This window comes from Macrotis lagotis, chromosome 2 (assembly GCF_037893015.1).
Source record: "Macrotis lagotis isolate mMagLag1 chromosome 2, bilby.v1.9.chrom.fasta, whole genome shotgun sequence".
NCBI classification, from domain to species: domain Eukaryota; kingdom Metazoa; phylum Chordata; class Mammalia; order Peramelemorphia; family Peramelidae; genus Macrotis; species Macrotis lagotis.
Genome location: NC_133659.1, coordinates 260,325,161 through 260,339,206, shown reverse-complemented (window position 1 = coordinate 260,339,206; position 14,046 = coordinate 260,325,161). Strand labels below are relative to the sequence as shown.

The 14,046-nt window shown below is 33.9% G+C and overlaps 1 pseudogene; it reads left to right on the top strand.

Moving 5' to 3' along the window:
• Positions 1-1,661: 1,661 nt before the first annotated feature.
• Positions 1,662-2,628, top strand: LOC141512200 (olfactory receptor 6C76-like; annotated as a pseudogene).
• Positions 2,629-14,046: the final 11,418 nt, after the last annotated feature.

The window sequence follows — 14,046 nt, the reverse complement described above, 5'->3', positions numbered from 1 at the left end:
ATAAATTTTGTAGATATGGTTGCTGTGCCCCTGCTCAATAAAGATCCCAGGTCTTTCCACAATCCTTAAGAATTTTCAGAGAAGGATAGAAGAAGAGAAAATTATTTATTGTCTTATTTTGTAAAGGGAGCATCCTTCAAAAATAACTCCTTGAACTTGAAAACAATAAAGGGAAAATACTACAAGAGAATGTAAATTCCTTAAAGGTGGAGGTTTTCTGTGGTTTTTTTCTGGCTCCTACTTTATTAATAGGAACAGAGTAAGTGCCTAAAAATTCTTGTTTTATAAATGAACAATTAATATTTCCTAATAATTAGAAAAGTAAATAGTAAGTATGTTATTACATATTTTAGTTATAGAATAGGTTATACCATAATAACTTCACCTCATTCTTGGTAAAGATTATTGGACTGGGGGCGGCTAGGTGGCATAGTGGATAAAGCACTGGCTCTGGAGTGAGGAGTACCTGGGTTCAAATCCGGTCTCAGACACTTAATAATTACCTAGCTGTGTGGCCTTGGGCAAGCCACTTAACCTCATTTGCCTTGCAAAAAAAAAAAGATTATTGGACTGAGAGCACAAAGGAATGCAATAGCCATACGGCCTATAAATTTTAGCAAAACTTTCAACATATTCTCTCACAAGATCCTTGGTAACAAAATAGAAAGATCTGACCGGGCTCAGTCAGATGGATAAAGAGTTAGTAGATCACCCAGTTTTGAAGAATGTGAATTAACAGATCAATGTTACTTTGAAGAGTGGGTGCACTTTTTTGACATAGGAATATATCCTTCATCTCTTTAATATATATTTGCATCAGTGGTGTAATGGATAAAGCACGGGCCTTGGAGTCAGGAGTACCTGGGTTCAAATCCAGTCTCAGACACTTAATAATTACCTAGCTGTGTGGCCTTGGGCAAGCCACTTAACCCCATATGCCTTGCAAAAATCTAAACAAAAAACATAAAAAACAAAAACAAACAAGAAATCATGAGGGATGGGACTTTTGATGATGAGTGAAATGAGCTGAACCAGAGGAACATTATACACACCAACAGCAACATTGGGGTGATGATCAACTATGATAGAGCTGCTCATTTTGGCAATATAACAATTAAAGACAATTCTATATGACATGATAGAAAATATCATCCATATCCAGAAAAAGAAATATGGAGTTTAAACACATACTTACTACTTCATTTTTAAAAAATTGTATTATCATATCTTTTTTCTTTTTTAATTTTGTTCTATTTGGATTTGATTCTTAATTCACAAAAGGATAAATATTAATTTATGTTTAGCATGGCAATACATATACAGTTTTTATAAATTGCTTTCTGTCAGAGGGAGGTTGGGAGAAAAATATGAAACTAAAAACTTTGCAAAAAATTATTGCTAAAAACTACCATTGTGTATAGATGGAAAAATAAATAAAATATCATAAAAAGGTGAGATTTTAGTTGGGACTTAAGAGTGACACATCCCAATCATATTCTGGATTTTATATTCTTTACTTTAGTAAAGTGGGTCGTATCTGTTTACTTTGGCCCATATGGTTCTCTATCCAATAAAGATTCCCACTAGAAATGACTTAACTTAGACTGAAATATTTTTCTCTTGTTTTCATCTTTACATCTGGCAGAAATCAAACATTAGCAATGAGAAATCAGACATCGGTAACCGAATTCATTCTCCTGGGACTGACAGATGACCCAGAACTACAGATATTGATTTTCCTCTTTCTGTTTCTTACTTATATATTGAATGTGACTGGAAATTTAACCATCATCATCCTTACCCTTCTGGACTCTCATCTCAAGACTCCCATGTATTTCTTCCTTAGGAATTTCTCCTTTTTAGAAATCTCATTTACATCTGTTTGCATTCCAAGATTTTTGGTCAGCATAATAACTAACAATAAAATGATTTCTTATAATTCTTACATGGCACAAGTATTCTTTTTTATTCTCCTTGGGGCAACAGAATTTTTTCTGCTAACAACCATGTCTTATGACCTCTATGTGGCCATCTGCAAACCCTTACACTACACAACCATAATGAGCCCCAAAGTCTGCAGTCAGCTTGTAATCAGTTCTTGGCTAGCAGGGTTCATTCTAATTTTTCCACCAATAATTATGGGCCTCCAGTTGGATTTCTGTGATTCCAATGTCATTGATTGATTGTGATTCTTCTCCAATGCTGATGATTTCTTGCACAGACACCAAGGTCTTAGAGGTCATGAGTTTTTTCTTGGCTATATTCATACCGATATTCACTTTGGCATTAGTAATTCTCTCCTATGCATATATTATCAGAACCATTCTGAGAATTCCTTCTACCCAGCTAAGAAAAAAGGCTTTTTCCACTTGCTCCTCCCACATGATTGTTGTCTCCATCTCTTATGGAAGCTGTATCTTCATGTATATCAAACCATCAGCAAAGGAAGGAGTAGCTTTGAACAAAGGGCTAGCAGTGCTGAATACTTCTGTTGCCCCCATGCTGAACCCATTCATTTATACTCCAAGGAACCAGCAAGTGAAACAAGCCTTTAAGGACTTGATCAAAAAGATTTTTCGCTCACAAAATAAATATTTTTTTTTAATAAAGCACATATCTGTAATATAAAGGAAAACCTAAATAAATCACAGAGAACTTTTTTTTTAGGTTTTGGGTTGGTTTTTTTTTGCAAGGCAATGGGGTTAAGTGGCTTGCCTAAGGCCACACAGCTAGGTAATTATCAAGTGTCTGAGACCGGATTTGAACCCAGGTACTCCTGACTCCAGGGCCAGTGCTTCATCCACTGCGCCACCTAGCTTCCCCCACAGAGAACTTCTAAAGATTTAGTGAGATGAGATATGCAATGTTCTTTGCAAATGTTAAAGGAGTATATAAATGTTAGTTACTATTGTTAATTCTGTTATTTTTTTCTTTTATGAAAGGAAGATTAAAATGCTCTCTTGTTATTGTGCTATCATGTCTTTTTGCATTTTGGTCGGTTATCTTATGAATTGAGATGACATTTTATATAATGTATATGATATATAATAACTGTGTGCATATATTAAATATATATGAATTTAATATATGTATATACATGCATACACACATATTTATTTGGTGACTTCAGCACAATACAGTTTTCTATTATTCCGACCTAACTCAGGTCAATTTAGTTATTTAAGTTTGTAATTGGAATACAAACACAAATTCAATGAAAAAAATATTTACAATATGATTTAATAGGATATAATTGCTAATTTCCAATTCAGGTAAAACAACATTTTAGTCTACCATCAAGTCAGAAGTAATGCCAGGTTCAAAATGTACTCCTCAGGAAAATAGGAATGCTATTAAAGTCCTGGAATGTCAATTCTAACTAGCTTGGGTTTTATAATACTAGTACTCTGAACCAACCAAATTCTATGGACAATAGCCTTAACTTTTTAAAAGAAAGCTGCCATTTTTTTTGTTAAAAATAAATGCTTTTTCTGTCACATCAATCCACTGGTGGCAAGTTTCAACAAAATCCTTCAGGGGAGTTTTCACCACTCAAATGTCTTCAAAATAGCTCTGACTTTAAGAGGAACCTTATTATAAGACATGTTAGGGGATGAAATTAATATAAATAATCTAAGAATTAAAATATAAAGTTATATAAAACCAACATGAACCACTAACACCAAAATCAGTAGCCATCATATTTTAAGTTCTTCTCTAGCAAGGTTTGTTCAGACATCATATACTTCTTGCAAACATCCCATTCCATGTTCAAACCTTAAACTACAATCTGTATTGCCATTTCCTCAGTGTGGCCTGACCCATCAACCTAATCTTCTTCTTTTGAATACCTTCATAGGGCTGATACCAAATGATTCCACAAAAGTCTTAGAAGTCATATTTTTCCTTGCTTACTTTTATGCACATATTGACTTCGGCATTAGTGAGTCTGTTCTATGCATATATCCTTTACTGAATATAGCTTTACTTATGGTTTGCCTCCTTCTCCTTGAAGGGTTAGAATAAAGACATCACAGTTATTTCAGATTATTCATATGAATTAAATTTATGGAAAGAATTTCATCTTTCCCACATCATTAAAAATCAAATTATTTCCCAGTAATTCTTCCCCTTGATATAGTAGTATCTTTATAGCAGGACTTCCTAATCTAGGATGCATGGAATTTTAGGACAAATTTCAATAACTGTATTTCAGAAAATTTTATATTTAATCCTATGTATATTATATTTTTGCATTTACAACATTAATGTGAAAAGAAATTCACAGGATTCCACAGACTGCCAGGGGGCATACAGGGCATTAAAGGAAAACTAATATTTCCAGTGCGAGGACTGCAAAACTCTTTTCAAGATTTTTTTCTACCTTTGGTATCCGCTCATTTTACTTGAGACACCAAGAAGCTGTAGTACACACATTGGCCACACACCAGTAAAATGGGGCAGGGAAGGAGAGCAGTATTTACTCTAGTCATGTAAAGATCTTCCTGATCGAACAGATGTATGTGAATAATTTGTTCCAAGGAACCCAGAAATTGTCACTTAAACTTGGTTAGGCGCTGAAGAAGTAAAGGTTATCCATTGCATTCTGAGCCATCACAGCTCATCTTGAATTTGTCTGGCCAGCGGATTTTGATGACTGAAAGACAGACTGAAGTCATCTACTCTATACAACTCTGACTCACTTAAATCCAATTTCTGCATGAGTCAAAAGGCTTCATCATTTTTTAATCTACTTTAAAGTTCTGTTACAATGGGAAAGTGATCAAGAAGCAGGCATCGATACTCTTAGGAGCTACAGTTATAATCCTGAACACAGGTGCCTGGGGCATGTGGTTTTTTCACTGAATTGAAGCAGCAGTAGAATTTTTCAGCTCTCTAGGTATCTGAGGAATCCTTTATGAGGACTGTACTGCTCATATATTAATATTCAAAGAAATTAGAAAAGTCACCTTAAAAATCTCCTGCTTCATCTAACCTAATGCTGACCTGCTTACCATGGAAAACAAGGATCCTTCTCTGTGTTCAAAACATAAAAATTAAGGGGTGACTAGGTGGCACAGTGGATAAAGCACTGGCCCTGGAATCAGGAGTACCTGGGTTCAAATCCAGTCTCAGACACTTAATAATTACCCAGCTGTTTGGCCTTGGGCAAGGTACTTTAACCCTGTTTGCCTTGGAAAAAACCTAAAAAAATGTAAAAATTGTAAAAAACCTCTTGTATAGCTTATTACATTCACCATTGATACATGAAATGTGTGCACACATAAGGGCAATATGAAATCCAATACATATAAAAAAACAAAGAACCCTAGTTGCAAAAGAACTCAGTAAGTATCACATCTAAATTCTACTATTTCTAATCCTTTGTATTGAAGAGAACCACACCAACTAAGCAGATGCTTGAGAGCATGAATTGCACAAATATATTAACTACCACACCATGACCTGATTAATAAGAAACAGGACTATTGGAGATGGTATAACCTCTATAATGGTTTTCTGGCCTTAAATAGCAACCCCAAGTTAGAAAACTGGCAAATTAAGGCCATTTTACAAAAGTAAGAACAGAATGTGTTCTGGATTAAGGGGAATGACAAGTTCAAGATAATGCAATTGCCATTTGCAGTAAAATACAAAAACACTATTATCAGTATGTCTGTTCCCATCGAGGCAAACCATAATGAAGTCAAAGAAAAATTTAATGGAGACTTTAAGACAATCATCATCAGTATGCCAAAAGAGAATAAGTTTGCAATTCTGGATGAATTTAATTTCAGAATTAGCACAAACTATCAAATATAATATGAAGCCCTTGAGAAGAATGGAATCATAAACAAAGACAGTAATAGTTACTTACTACTGAAGATTTGGAAGTCTCTAACCTCATCACCAACACTACCTTCCATTTAATTAAATGCAATTAAACTTCATGAATGCCCTCTCATAGAACATGTTGACATTTAGTAGATGCCATTTTAAACAGAAGAGACAGACAGGATATGAGAGTGATGAAGATGATGTGTGGTACATAATTCTGGTACAATCACAGATATGTCCTCTCTAAATTAAAGATTGCTATTCAACAAAAGAAGCAGTCCAAAGGCAAGATGAATACATGAAGACTTAAATTCAACAGATTAGAGTGTTTCCCATGGATGATCAGTCTGATGCTAACACAGAGGGAATATATGGCTGTCCACAGTGGAGCAGAAAAAGAAGTGATAACTTTTCAGATATTTGGTATACAGTAATGTGTTTACTCATCTGGACCAGAACATTCACAAACATCAGGATTACTTTGATGAAAATGATGAGCCAATCCAGATGTTATTAAATGGAAAATGAGACTTCACAGGGTTTATCAGCAGATTGCTCATCTGTCTTTAAGAAGGCATTGTGAGGGGCAGCTAGGTGGCATAGTGGATAAAGCATTGACCTTGGAGTCAGGAAGTACCTGGGTTCAAATCCAGTCTCAGACACTTAATAATTACCTAGCTGTGTGGCCTTGGGCAAGCCACTTAACCCCATTTGCCTTGCAAAAACCTAAAAGAAAAAGAAGGCATTGTGCCAAATTCATCAAAAGTTAAGCTCAAGTAAAGCACAAGGAGATACAAGATTAGGGGTTCAATAAGAAAAAAAAATTCAGCTTTATGCTGACAGTAACAATCCAAAGTACTTTTAAGATGTCATGAAAACTATTTATGGCCTGAAGACTAAGTGCTGAAGGAATCACATGGAAAAAATGTCTGAACAATTCTACTGTTCTCAAGATTAATAAATACTGAAGTCTCTGACCATATATCTCATATTGAAATCAGTTCCTCTCTAGTCAAATTGTTGGGTCACTTGCTTGAAAAAGTACTTAGTGCTAATTTTATTCCCACAGACATTTACAAGGAAGAGGGTCCATTGCTCATATAAAAGCTTACTGAAATCTTCAAGATTTCAAGAGGAGGATATCACAATGGACATCAAGGATATTTCCAATGGTCGTCTCCATAAAGGAAAAAGCAATAGATTCTCTCTCCTGTGATAATCACTGGTTAGGGAAAGGGGGAGGGTTTCTCTTTTAGTCATTGCCAGCAAAATTCATACCAGAGTCCTCTTTAATCAGATGATCCTTCACCTGGAAAAGGATCAATTGTCCAAGAGCAGTACAGATATAGAAAAGGCCAAGGAGCTGTCAATCTATTTTTTTTTTGCTTAAGAAATTCAAGAGAAATGCCAGGAGAAAAGCACAGGTTTTTTACCATATTCATTGAACTGACCAAAGTCTTTGATACTTCTAATCTTGAGGGGCTTATGGAAGAACATGACAAAATTAAGTTGCTCAGAGAAATTCATCAGTATTGTACACCAGTTTCTCAATGGTATGCTTGCATGGTTTCTGGAAAATGCATGTTGCTCTTGAGCTTTCTCAATCATCAACACAATGAAACAAGATTGTGTACTGGCTGTCATGTTTTTTTAGCATGATGTTTTCAGCAATATTTGTTTTAAAAAATATTTATTTTCATCCATATACAGAAGTATATTTTTAAGTTACAAAATTTCCTTCCACCCTCCCTTCCCATCCCTCTCCCCTCAGTGGCAAACACACAGGTTAGCATTGTACATGCATATTTTGATAAATGTATTTACAGGTTAATAATATTTGGAATGACAAATTAGGATTAAGGGGAAAGGATATATAAGAGATAATTTTTATAAAGTGTTCATCAGAGTCTGAAGGGTTGGGTTTTTTGAGTATGTTTTCTTTTGTTTTGTTTTTCTTATTCTGGATGGGAATAATATAGTCCATAGCCAGTCTAATACAATTGTTCTGGCTCTCTGGACTGCTGAGAGGAGTTGCTTTCATCAAGGTTGTTAATCTCACAGTGTTGTTGAACAATGTTCTTGGATACCTTCAACAAGGATAAAAATGGTGTCAGGGTTATTTTCCGTACTGATGGTGAATTACTTAACTTGAAAAGATTATAAACCATGACTAAAGTGCAGGGAGAGTTGGTATGTGATTTTTTTGACAAGTAATTGTGCACTCAATGCAGCATCTGAAGCTAAGATGCAATAGAATATGACTTGATTATCTGTTAATTGTGCTAATTTTGTCCTGATATTTAACCCCAAGAAAATATAGGCTCAGACAGAACTCTGCTACACCAAAGGGAGCACAGAGCGAAGTCAGCCCTGGCCTCAGAACAACCCTGTGGTGGGAAAATGCAGAGTCATCCAACAGCTACTTCCAGAGTGCTCAGCCCACAGATGGTAATGAGGTGAGGAGAGACTGCAAAGGTCTCTCTGCTGATGCTGGGGCAGGGCTCTGCTGCTTTGCAAATACTCCGATTCAAGATCCAGCCTACCATAGAGGAACCAGGACCCTATTCATATCTCCAAGACAAAGGGTAGTGTTTGTGGTCATCCCCAGACCAAGAGAGCAGTCAGAGCCTCTTATAAAACCTTGAAGGAATTGAGTGCCAGGGAGATATCCCAAAATCCTCCAAAAGCTTTGGAAGTGCAATAAATCTATTTTGGATTGAGAAAAAGCACAAACAGAAAAAAGAAGAACCTGACCATAGAAAATTACTTTGGTGCCATGAAGGATCAAAATATACACTCAGAAGCTGAAAAAGTCAAAGCTTTTGTATCCAAAGACTTCAAGAAAAATAGGAAATGACCTCAAGTTATGGAAGAACTCAAAAATACTTTGAAAAGCAAGTAAGGGGGGGGGTGGCTAGGTGGTGCAGTGAATAGAGCACTGGCCTTGGACTCAGGAGCACCTGGGTTCAAATCCAACCTCAGACACTTAATAATTACCTAGTTGTGTGGCCTTTGGGCAAGCCACTTAACCCCATTGACTTGAAAAATCTAAAAAAAAGCAAGTAAGGGAGGTAGAGGAAAAATTGGGAACTGAAGTAAGAGCAGTGCAGGTAAATCATGGAAACCAAGTCAGCAGCTTCGTCAAGGAGATACAAAAAATCCTGAAGAAAATAACATGTTAAAAACCAGTTTATGTCAAATGAGAAAAGCAGTCCCAAAGGCAAATGAGGAAAAGAATTCCTTAAAAAGAAGAATTGACAATTCTACCTAAATTAAACTATTTATGTAGTGCCCTACCAAGCAAAATTCCAAAAAATTATTTTGATGAGTTAGAAAAAAATTTAAGTAAATTCATATAGAGAAATAAAAGTCAAGAATTTCCAGGGTTTTAACAAAAAAGTGCAAAAGAAGTTGCCTTAGGCCTACCAGATGTAAAATTATATTTTAAAGCATCAGTCATCAGAATTGCCTGGTACTGGTTAAGAAACAGATTGGTAGATCAGTAGAATAGACTAGGTGTAAAAGAGATAGGAGGAAATGATTTTGGTAATCTTCTCCTTGATAAACCCAAAGAGTATAGTTTCTGGGATTAAAAACTCTCTCTGAATCAAACAAAAACTGTTGGGAAAATTGGAAGTTAATATGGCAGAAACTTGGATTAGACCAACACCTCATACCCTATACCAAGATAAGATCAAAATGGATAAAGGATTTAGACTTAAAAGGCAATATTATAAGCAAACTAGGAGATCAAGGAATAGTTTACCTGTCAGATCTATGAAAAGAGAAGCAATTTATGACCAAGGAATAGGTAGAGAACATAATTAAAATCAAACTAGATAATTTTGATTAACTTAAATTGAAAAGCTTTTGCACAGACAAAACCACTGTAACCAAGACAAAAAAACTGTAGTAAATTGGAAAACAATTTTTACAACTAGTATTTCTGACATAGGACTCATTTCTAAACTATATAGAGAACTGCATTAAATTTTTTGGATAAAAGACAAGCCACTTCTTTATTGACAAATGGTCAAAGGATATGCTAAGGCAATTTCCAGATGAGAAAATCAAAGTGATCCATAGTCATATGAAGAATTGTTCTAAATAACTAATTATTAGAGAAATACAAATTAAAGTTTCTCTTAGGTACCACCTCACACCTCTCAGACTGGTCAATATGACCAGAAAGGACAATGATCAATGTTGGAAGGGATGTGGGAAATCTGGGACTAATACATTGTAGGTGGAGCTGTGAACTCATCCAAAAATTCCTGGAGAGTAATTTGGAATTAAGCCCAAAGGGCAATAAAATGTGTCTAAAACTTTGATCCAGCAATAACACTATTAGGTCTTTACCCTGAAGAGATCATGAAAAAGGGTAAAAATATCACTTGTACAAAAATATTCATAGCAGCTCTGTTTGTGGTGGCAAAGAATTGGAAATTGCATGAATGTCCAATAATTGGTTGCTGAACAAATTGTGGTATGTGTATGTTATGGAACACTATTGTTCTATTAGAAACTAAGAGGAATTTAGAAATTTATAAATATTTCCAATACAAATTTTCCTGTGTTCTATTTTTTACTGAATCCATGATAAAACATTCTGTTCTGTTAAAAACATTCTGTTCTGGTTCACCATAAATGGGTTACGGTTAATGGGCACATTGTGTGGCCCTGACATAGATATGTCATTTTATTTCTCTTTGTTTATGAAGGATAGCAACCAATCAAGAGACATGAAGAGACAGGAATCTGATTTCTACATCCTTAAGTCAAGTGCTAGCTTAGTTTAACTTGACTGAAATCAACCAGAACTAGCATGAAAAACTGCTTTAAGCAAACTCCCTGTCACTCTGAATTCATCAGAATTCCAAGATATAAAATCAATTCTCAAAAATCATCATTATTCTTTTACATTACCAACAAAATCTAGCAGAATGAAATGTAAAGAACATATCTTTTCAAAGTAATTACAGAAAATACAAAATACTTGAGTGTCCTAACATCAAAGAAATAAAAGAAAAATTTAAAAGAAATAGTTAAAAATACATATAGGCTTAAAATATTATTGCAGATCTTCAGCTCTTTTATAATAACTTCAAATGGAATTTAAAGGGAATTCCCATCTGTTACAGAATAGCTTAAAAATAGACATATGAAATATAGCATATTTTTATTTCATAAGAAATGACATAATGGATAGTTTCAGAAAAATCTAGTATGATCTTTATACACTACTATGAAAAGAAATCAACAGAATTAGAACAATTTATAAAATTGTAATAAAATTAGGAAAAAAATAATTAGAAGATATGTAATCATATTCATATAATCATAATAATAATAATGCAATCAGAAATAGAAATCCAAAGGACTAATTCTAAAGTATAAATTTCATCTCAAGCCATATAAATGATTGGATTAAATGCAGGATGAACAATATTTTGGAAACAACTATTTCAGAGATTTGCTTTATTATACTCAAGATATTTCTTCTGAGAGCCTTCCTTAGTTTCAAATTTTGTGCTCATTTGGCATGGGAAAAACTAAGAGACAAAGAAATAATAAGTATATGTAAAAATAATAGATAAAGAAATAAAAAAATAAGAAAAAAACAAACAACTCCCACAGTCACTCAAAGCTTATTGCAAAAAATGATTGTAAGAATGCTCTTAATATCTATCTCAAGGGACTTTTTTCCATTTCTTAATTAATTCCACTGATACCATAAGAAGAGTAAATAAATTGCCTCTACCAAGAAAGTCATGATAATGATAAAATAGAGAAGATAAAACAGATAGAATTATCTTTCCTTCCTGACAGCATTTTCCTCTTTTGAAGTTCAAAAAAGTAATATAGCAGTCATTTTTGACAAGATTCCCAGCATTTCGGATCTAGCACTTTGTACAGAATTGGGAAAATGGGATGAGAAATGCTGTCACATTTTTGCAACAGAAAAGACAACAAAATAAAAGTTTCTGATCATGAAATGCTCCCCAATTTGAATTCCTCAAATACTACTTCTCAATTTAAGTGAATCAGCAGAACTTTTGAGTTTAAACTGGTTTAATTAGAAATTAAATCATCAAGGCTAATCAGAAAAGTGAGTATGTTTCTGGCTTTTCTTAGTTACACTTTATTTTTCTAGGTGTTATAATTCAGAGAGGTGTTCTTTGAACATTTCTTTCTCATATATTCCATCTTGAGTTTTAAACCTATCATCTTGAACTTTAAATGTAGCTTATCATTATTGAAGTCCTATAATAAAAAAAATAATTCCTAGAACAATTTGCTTTTTTAGATTGTGAATATTTTCAGTTTCATTCCTTAATATGAATGCAGTTATGAATGGCTATTCTTTTTATGATTCCATAGTTTTGGGGAAGGTATCTATTCTCTACGTCCATTGGAATACAATCATAACCCATATCAAATTGCCCTTGGACATTTTGCAATAGCATCAGTAAAAATTATAATGAAAAATTCATATTTTAGTTATCACAATCTTTATTAATTAGTAATTACCACAAATTCCACAGATTATATTCCACATAATTTCCAAAACTAAAGCAAATTGACACTAGGACAGTCACAAGGAAGAAGGTTGTCTGAGAAATTACATCTGTGAAGAGCATCTCTTATATCTCTTCATTTACATACCTATCATCCTAAACCCTCATTATTTCTTTTCTGGACAATTGCGATAGCCTTCTAATTCATCTCTTTGCCTCAAATTTCACTCCTTTCTAAATCATCTTCAAGATAATTGCCCAAATTTTATTCCTAAAGTGACCCGACCATACTTCCAGATTAAAAAAAAACTCCATTGGCACCTTATCATTACTAGAATAAATTACAAATATCTTTGATTGGCCTTCAAAGAAAGTCCTTTCCAACCTAGTTCTTAACTATACCTTTGTGTAGGCATTGAACTAGGTAAATGATCAAGTCCCTTCCAATTCTAATGTACTGTGATTTTATACTTCCAGTCTAATTACACAAGTCTCCATTATGTTTGCTTCAAACCAACCTAACTGATCTTATTGGTCTCCATATGCATCTTTCCTTATTTATGCATTAGTCCAAGTTGTCTCTCATTTCTGAAATATATTCCCACCTCATCTCTGTCCCCTTGAATTTTGATCTTCCCTCAAAGTTGAATATAAGCACCACATATTACATGAGACTTTTTCTGATTATACTCCTCCTAAGTTTGTCTAGTTTTTCATTTTCAGGCATTTTATATACAAAATTACATTCATATTTTTTCTTCTATATAATGTAAGTTTCTAAAGGACTGAGAGTGTTTTAATTTGTCTTTGTATCCCTGGTGCCTTTTATAGTGTCTATTTAGCAAAAAGTAGAGCCTTATTCAATACTTCATTAATTGCTTTATTGACTGTCAAACTCCTAAATAATGAGTTTATAGTCTAGTTGTCCTTTCCAGGTTAACTAATTTCTCTATTACTGTCATTAGTTACAAGTATCATGTTTTGGCATGGATACTGAAAAGCTGGAGAGAGTATTAATATACATATATATATATATATATATATAAAATCAAAGAATAGCAAGAATAACAAGTTCATATAATGTGGGTACAAATTGAACAAACATTTAATTTTGAAGATATGAAGATATAGGTGGGAAATTAATACTGATATTTGAGTTTTAGAAAGATTAGAATGAACTTCAAATAGAATTCTATTAGAATGAACTTCTTTGGGACGTATTGTGCTTCCCATTCTTATTGCTCTTTTAAGCACAATTTGGGTTCCAGTGGTCTATCTCACAACCATCAAATGCTGAAAGGGATATGAGGTCCACTAATGAATATAGTAGAACTATCAATTTTCCCATCTATTCTGGAAATCAATTTATGTCTCTGCCCTAAAAGTTTTGTGCATGTATACCCTAACCTATGTGTAACCTTTCAATTATCTAGAGACAGATTTTTTTTAAAAAGATCTATATGTTCAAAAATCTTTGTAACAGGTCTCATAATATTTATAAGTTGGAAACTGAAGAAAGGAGGCTGCACTTTTAATTGGGAATGACTAAACTAATTATGACAAGAATATATGTAATATTACTTTGTCAGGGGCATTTATATGGCACAGTGACTAGAGCACCAATCTTGGTGTCAGGAGGACCTGAGTTCAAATTTGACATCGGACACTTAATAATTACCTAATTGTATGA